Raw genomic sequence first — 8,810 nt, 5'->3', positions numbered from 1 at the left:
AGAAGGAGAAGGAGAAGGAGAAGGAGAAGGAGAAGGAGAAGGAGAAGGAGAAGGAGAAGGAGAAGGAGAAGGAGAAGGAGAAGGAGAAGGAGAAGCCACTTCTTTCAAGGGAAATCATGTAAGCAAAGCTCAAAATACAGTAGAGATTAAAGAGGAACTCCCTAGGACTGGAGAGATGCACCTATGGTTAAGAGTGGCTTGCTGCTCTTGCAGAGGACCAGAGTTCAGCTCTCACCCTCCACCTTGGGCAACTCACAACTGCCTATAACCACAGCTCCAGGGGTTCTGGTTCCCTCTTCTAGTCTTCAAAAGCACCCAGACACACATGGCAAACGCTCACACAGACAACACACATACACATAAATTTTAAAAAATTTAAAGAGGAATTTCCTGAGCTAAAGCTGAAACCCCATCACCCTCTCTCACCACACACGGGCCTATGAGAGGAACATGGAGCAGCTCAGAGAATAGAAGGAAGCCCCTCGCTAATTCCTCCTCCTCACTTTTGAGACTCACGTCACTGGTTCTGCTGTGAGTTCTTGCTAGTTGCTAACAGTAAGCCAGGAGAAAGAGGCAATGAGGATGGACACCACATCTGAACTTGGAAAGAACAGATACTCGGTGGAAAGTTCCTGGGAACCCTGTCTGGGCACTGAGATGTTCCTATCCAAGCCACAAGTCACAACCCTCCTTCAACTCCAGAAACACATCATCGTTCATGTCATCATGCCTGGGTCACATGTTGACAGCCAGTCGTGTCAGCATAATCACTGTCAGAATTCCCACATCTCCTTCCTCAGGTGCCAGAGGGACGGTCACCATGGCCGAGAAGACTCAATCCACCCATGTGAAAGTGGGTCTCCTCACACCCTTGTAGGTGTGCTGGGCACTGCATCTTGCCAGAGTATCCAGGAGCGAGCTCCTGGATAGCTTTGAGTCTACATGTTTGTTCAGGGAAGCCAAGTTTGAGGTCAGGAAGCTGGAAAGAACAGTCTATTTTTCTGGACAAGAAGAGAGAGCAACATGGAAGGAGCTTGCCTCTCCTTCCAGGAGCTGTTTAGGTTTCCGATGGCAACATCTGGATCAAGAACATGACGCCCACCCACCCCTATTCCCTGAAGCCAGACCTCTCACTGCAATACTTCCCAGGCCAGCTGCCCTCTTTTCAGACCTGACATTAGTCCAACTTGTGTGAGGCAGCCAAGTCACCTACTGGTTTTACCGATCCATGGGCAGGGGAGAAAAAAATCACAGTTTGTCCTTATGCAATGCCTGGGTGTTCCCTCTACTGACCTGGAAGTTGTATAGAATTATGATAATGCGTGCTCCAATAATGAGTAAAATTTACATCTTAATCAAAACAAGTTTTTTCAAGAGAAAATAACAAAGAATGATAAGGCTAAGGCCCAGTGGGAATTAGCTCTCCATGTTGCTCCATGCTCTGAAGGGAACGCTGACGGCTCATCTCAAACAGAACAGCTTTCCCGACCTTCATGTTTTATTGATCTATTTTATTTCAGTGTGTCTGTGTGTGTGTGTGTGTGTGTGTGTGTGTGTGTGTGTGTGTGTGTGTGTGTGCCTGCATACACAGGCACACTCATACACACACATGGCTTTGTGAGTTTCACATTTTCTTCCTCAGTTGCTCTCCACCTTATTTTTTTTCAGATGCCTTTCTTTTTTATTAGATATTTTCTTTATTTACATTTAAAATGTTATCCTCTTTCCTAGTTTCCCCTCTAAAAACCCCCTATCCCTTCTCCACATCCCCCCTGCTCACCAACCCACCCACTCCCACTTCCTAGCCCTGGCATTCCCCTACACTGGGGCATAGAGCCTTCACAGGACCAAAGGCCTCTCCTCCCATTGATGGTACTAGGTCATTCTCTGCTACATATGCAGCTAGAGCCATGAGTCCCACCATGTGTACTCTATTGTTGGTGGTTTAGTCCCTGGGAGCTCTGGAGGTACTGGTTAGTTCATACTGTTGTTCTTCCTTTGGAGCTACAAACCCCTTCATTTCCTTGGGTCCTTTCTATAGCCTGAGTTGTTTTTAGGTCGGAGATTTTTAGCTATGCATCATTCTCAATTTGTTATAGATACTTCAGCTGTTTAATCTTGCCTTACTTTAATTTTGGTAGGTCCCATACATCTAGAAATTCATTCATTTCTTTTAGACTTTCCAACTTGGTAGAATGTATGTTTTCAGGTAAGATCCAACAGGTTTCTAAATTTCACTGGCTCTCTTGCAGTTACCCTTTCACCTCTTATTTTTGGACGTTCTCTCTATTTCTTTCATTAGGTTGACTAAGAGATTGCCCATTTTATTTTTTGAAGAACTTTTTGATTCATTGATTCCTTGTTTTTTTTCCCATTTTCTTAATTTCTGTTCTGATCTTATGACTTTATCTCTGCCTATTGATTTGAGGTTTAGATTGTTCTTCTTTTTCCGGGAACCTAACATGCATCGTTGAGTTATTTATTTTAAATTTCTCTGATTTCTTTCTTGCATTATTTATTTATTTAATGCACATTGGTGTTTTGCCTGCATGTATTTCTGAATGAGGTTGTCAGATGCCTGGGAGGAGGAGTTACATATAGTTGTGAGTTGCCGTGTAGGTGCTGGGAATTGATCTCAGGAACTCTGGAAGGGCAGCCAGTGCTCTTAACTCCTGGGCCATCTCAGCAGCCTCTCTCTGATTTCCTAATGTAGGAACTTAAAGCCATAAAGTTCCCCCTTAGAACTGAGTTCACTGTATCCCAAAAGTTTTGACACAATATTTATATTTTCTTCATTTGATTGTAGAATTTATTTTATTCTTCAGCTTAGATAGTAAGAAAGATTATTGTACACAAGTTATGTTTGGCCACAACTGAAAGCAGAACTACCCCAATGCCACAAGTTCATGGCAGAGGGTGAATGGGGAGTGTTTGGATTGTAAAAAAGAGTCTTTCAGAGGTGGTCTCTGCAACATGGTGGAGTTCCATATCTATTAAGACTCATTATCATCAGTAGCATACAGTCCAACAACTTATACCAGCCTGCTGGCCTCCAACATCCATTATTTCTGCTTCTTCAGCCTCCACAGGTGCACAAGCTTGTCTATTTGGACCTCTGCCCCATCTTTCTTATCTTGTGCTTCCGCTTACACATTAGCTTCTTCATCCACTTTGCTCTCATGGCACAGAACTTTCATAGAAGAAGGCACTAAGAGAGAGAGTGAGTCTAAGAATGTTATTTCCTTCTGGGTTTCTTCCAAAGCCTATTTGTCATTTGGTGGCATGTTATTTAATTTCCATGAGTTTGTATGCATTCGGGTTTCTCTTGCTGCTGATTTGTAGTTTTGATTCCATGTAATAAAAATATAATACAAAGAATCATTTCAATTTTTCCATATTAGCTGAGACTCACTTTGTTCCCTAATATATTATCTATTTTGGTGACAGTTCCATGGACTCCTGAAAAGACTATGCATTCTATAGTACTTAGATACAATGTTCTAAAATGTTTAAGTTCATTCCATCTATTGTACCATTTAATTCACATGTCCCTGTTATATTTGTGGGGATGACCTGTCAATTAGTGAGAGTGGGTACTGGGGTCATCTACTACTACGGTTGTGCTAAGGCTAACCCGTGGCTTTACAGCTTTCTTTTTATGAAACTGTGTGCATGGCAAGTATGTGTAGAATCATAGTATCCCTCTTGGTGGAGTATTCCTTAACCAGTATAAAGTGTCTCTATTTATCTTTTCTCGCTTTTGAAGTCTATTTTTTTTTTCAGATACAGAGCTGCAACACCTGCCAATTTCTTTAGCATACTTTTTTTTAACGTTCCACTCCAATGTAAAGTCTGTCTTTTGTAGTGGGGAGCTTTTATTGGAAACAACAAATAGTTGGTTACTGCTTTTTCTTTTTTTAATCCAGTCTAAAAGGCCCCATCTTTTAATTATGATAATAGATACTATTAATATTCATAGTTCTTATTGAAAGGTCTTTGTTTTTCCTTTTTCTCATTTGTTTAACTACTGTTCTAGTGTGGTTTATTCTTTCCTATGGCCTTGCGGGTGGATTTGGTTTTCTTTTCAGTCTAAAGAATTTTTTGAGTATTTTTCTGTAGAGCTGATTCAGTTGTCATTAATTCCTTTAACCTATTTTTATCATGGAAAGTTTTTTCCCCTTTTAACTATGACATGTAGTTTTGTTGGGTATAATAGTCTAAGCTGATAGCTGCTGTCTTTAGAACCTTAAATAAATTTGCCCAGGTCCTCATAACTTTAAACATTTCAGGTGAATAATATACTGTTAGTCGATGAGCCTGCTTTTATATGTGACTCGGTTTCTCTCTCTTAGTTTTTTCAATATACTTTCTTTGTTCTATATATTTAAATTTTTAATTATAATATGATGAGGCTAGGATTCTTCCTGATATTGCCTGTTTAGTATCCTGAATATCTTTCATATCAGGGTTATCATCACATTTCCTAATTCAGGGAATTTTTCTGTTATCAATCTTGGGGGTGGAGTTGAAACAAAGTCTCTCTGTGTAGGCATAGATGTCCTGAAACTCAATATGTACAATATGCTAGCCTTCAGTTCACGTAGCTCTACCTTTCTCAACCTCTCAAGTGCTTCAACTGATGGGATTATGATGTTGTAATCTTTTTTTATTAGATATTTTCTTTATATACATTTCAAATGCTATCCTAAAAGTTCCCTATACCCTCCCCCCACCCTCCTCCTCTACCCACCCACTCCGACTTCTTGGCCCTGGCATTACCCTGTATTGGGGCATATAAAGTTTGCAATACCAAGGGGCCTCTCTTCCCAATGATCGCCAACTAGGCCATCTTCTGATACATATGCAGCTAGAGACACAAGCTCTGGGGGTACTGGTTCATATTGTTGTTCCACCTATAGGGTTGCAGACCCCTTCAGCTCCTTGGGTGCTTTCTCTAGCTTCTCCATTGGGGGCTCTGTGTTCCATCTTATAGATGACTGTGAGCATCCACTTCTGTATTTGCCAGGCACTGGCATAGCCTCATATGAGACAGCTGTAACAGGGTCTCTTCAGCAAAATCTTTCTGGCATATGCAATAGTGTCTGGGTTTGGTAGCCGGTTATGGGATGGATCTCCGGGTGGGGTAGTCTCTGGATAGTCCATCCTTTCGTCTTAGATCCAAACTTTGTCTCTGTAACTCCTTTCATGGGTATTTTGTTCCCTATTCTAAGGAGGAATGAAGTACCTACCCATTGGTCTTCCCTCTTCTTGATTTTTCTAAGCCATTAAACTTTGGTCAGCCTCCTTTTCCTGCCTTTTTCCATAGACTTGGGTTGTTTACTGGTTGGTTTGTTGTTTTGTTTTGTTTGGTTTGGTTTTGATTGGTTTGGTTTAGAGTGTGCATAACAACTGGTATATTCTTATTATCTTTGTCATCATTCAACTGATCCAGTTCTTCCACCTTATCTTCAAGCTCTGCTGTTACATTCTTTCATGATCCAGTCTATTAGTGAGACTTCCCATAGATGCTGTTTTTTAACTCACCGTTTTTCATTTCCAGAACTTCAAATTGATTTTTGTTTAACTTTTTGATCTCTTTACATAATACTTCCATGTCTTGCAGTGCCTTCCTTAGTTCTCTCACATGTTTGTGGTCTCCACGGGAAGCTTTATTTTCTTCTTTGATTTCTTTGAACATATCACTATGTAATCATATTCAAATAGTCATTCTTTTGAGTTCTCAGTCTGGGGTTTCACATAGCTTATTAGTATAGAAAAAGCATGTGCTCTCTCTCTCTCTCTCTCTCTCTCTCTCTCTCTCTCTCTCTCATGTTTCTTGTGTCACAGCGTTGGAATTTACACAGGTGACAATGGTGTTCTTTGCTTGGTTTATTTTTGTCAGCTATATTCTTTCATTTGGAGTATTTTCAGTGTTTACAAATGACCTTGAGGAAGTGGGGTTGAGTTTGTAATGCAAAAAATAGTACCTCTGTCTCAATCTGCCTCAGTTCACCACCCCTTTGGGCATCATGTATCAAATATCCTGCATATTCAATATTTACATTAAGATTCATAACTGTTGCAAAAACACAATTTTGAAGTAGCAACAAAGTAAATTTATGGTTGGGCTCATCACAACATGAGAAACTGTATTAAAGGATCACAGTAATAATCAGTTAGTTAAGTAATTATTTAAGTAATTAAAACCAATTAGGAAGGTTAAGAACTGCTAGTCTGGGAGTACAGGACACCTTGTGAAAGTCTTATTCCCTGCATAGACTATAAACCTGAATAAAAATCTCAGCTAGTTATAATACCACTCTGCAAATGCCATACCCGCCAACTACAACACTGAGACACTTCAACTTGGATAATGGTTGAAGAATAAGCAACCAAGAATAAAATGGAGTTTACTTGGATTTTAAGTAATAAGATTAAGAGTGAGAGATGTTAGATGTTAAGGATAATGATTATTAAATAAAATTTGAAAAGAAAAACTGGGTAAAGTATTCAAAAAAAAGGTTAGGATACTGCTAGGGTTTATTGATTTTAGAGACTGTTAAAGCTATGGAAGATTATAACCAATAATTAGAGGGAGAGGTGATAAGGATGAATGAAGAGAGAAAAGACTTGGGCATAAGAGGAGAAGCATATGAGATGTGGCTGGAGATACAGTCATGAACTGGGTTATTCTGGATTTTCTCAGTAATAAACAGAGAGACACAATCAACAGACAAAAAAACCTTATTAAGTGATATACAAACAAATGCAAACACCGACGTAGGACGAAAGAGGGAGGACTGAATATTATAAAATAAGAAATAAGAAAGAGTATATACCAACTGGATTGCTGGCACAGTCTTGACAAGTTGAAAAGTAAACTTCTTGGATTCTTCTGGATCCAGCAGGCTTTCTGTGGTGTTGTGCCAGCTCCCTCCTTTATAGCGTCTCTCTGTGCCAGGCACTGTGCTCTGAGTCTCGGACCTTTACACCAAATCAATAGAGCAGGTTTTACTGTATTGTTGAGAAACCCAAGGCAAGAGAGGACTGAATGACCTTTCCCAGAATCACACAGCTGATGAAAGAGAGCCAATGGGGCCAGGACGACAGCCTAGTCGGTGAAGTTTCAGGCATGCGCAAAGACCTGAATGCCATCCCTACACCCCTCGTGGAGGAAAAAAGTCAGGCGTGTCTCTGTAATGCGGGTGCAGGGGAGGCTGAGCCAGGTAGCCTTGAACCTTGGTGAGTCCCAGGCCAATGAGATGCTATCTTATTTAAAGGGGCGTGGTCTAACGCTTGAAAACCCCTGAGCTTGTTCTTTGAGCCTCCATGTGTACTTGCAGGCACATGCTGATTCAAGCTGTACAACATACAAACATATACACATAAATACATTCCATATTCACACACGGGTGGGGGAACAGAGAATAAACAAAACAGAGGTACCTGACTCCTCAGTGGGCACTTTTAGGGTGCCCTGCATACCACGGACTGAGGCAGTGTGAGGCATGAACAGGCTGACACTCTATACCCTGTTCTGTAATGTTTTTCGCACAGGTAAGAGCCTGAGCGTTCCATCCTGCAGGCTGGAGCAGCATGAACCCAGCCTGCTCCATTTTGCCCACCATTCTGTCACTCCTCCTTCTGATGTCCCTGTAACCCCTGTCCGTGGAGCTAAAGCACATTGCCCTCCTGGGACTCCTTTCCGTCCCCTCCAGTTTACCTTCCCTTTGTCACTCATGCCTACTTTACAAACCAGGAACATAGCCAGATCCCTGAGGAAGAGGTGGAACAAATTGTTGGGTGAAGAGAGAATAATAATAGCAATTAAAAATAGTATTAGATTTCTATATTATTAGACTTCTACAGTATTAGACTTCAGTTTTCTATTTGTTTGTGGGATTGATTGGTTTTCATTTAAAACTTCTGTGTAATGTATTTTGATCATGACTCCCCCTCACCCATCTTCCCCCAAATTTTTGTCTCACCTCCCTACCTGCCGAACTCTCTCTCTCTCTCTCTTAAACAAACAAAAAATTAAAAAACCCACAAAACTAAAAGCCAAAACAAACAAACAAAAGACCAATAAGACAAAAAAAAGTCAAAACAAAACAAAAACTCCACAATAGAATAAAATAAAAAACATAGAGTATGTTTTATGTTAGCTAACCACTCTTGGACTTGGGGATGTGTCAGATATACCCTGGAGAAATTTTATATTTTTATATATAAAATATATATTCTATTGGAGAAAATTCACTGTCCCTTTGTCTGTGCATATCTATTGGAAATCGTTTCTTGATTACTGGTAGGACCTCATGTCCACTTGCCTGTCTCAGTGCTGGGATTCCATCTGGCTTTAACCAGGGCAGATCTTGTGAGTTACCATAGTCTCTGTGAGTTAATTCTTACACAAACTCCTACCTTTGTCATTTGGACACTTCTACCAAGAGCTGAGGAAATAGCTCACTGTACCTATTCTGGCAGCCAGTCCGCTAATCTTCAACACAACCTGGCTTTGCTGGTATTTTTGAGCATGCCCTGTCTCCCTCGAGTGGTGCAGCCTTAGTAAAGAAGTCAGTAATAGAAACTCGATTCAATAAACTCCAAAACCTCTTTAGTTGAAAAATGGAATGCAGGTCAAATTTGGTGATATACTCTTGTAATCCCAACATGTGGGAGCAAGGGACAGGAAGAGCAGGAGTTCAAGAGCATTCTCACCTATAGCCTGGGCTACATTACATTATACAGTGCCTCAAGAGAGAGATGGGAAGATGAGAAGAGGAGGGAAGAGAAGAGGAGGAGAGGAG

The sequence above is a fragment of the Mus caroli genome, chromosome 11 (assembly GCF_900094665.2).
Source record: "Mus caroli chromosome 11, CAROLI_EIJ_v1.1, whole genome shotgun sequence".
Classification (NCBI taxonomy): Eukaryota; Metazoa; Chordata; class Mammalia; order Rodentia; family Muridae; genus Mus; species Mus caroli.
Note: the sequence above shows the minus strand (reverse complement) of the source record.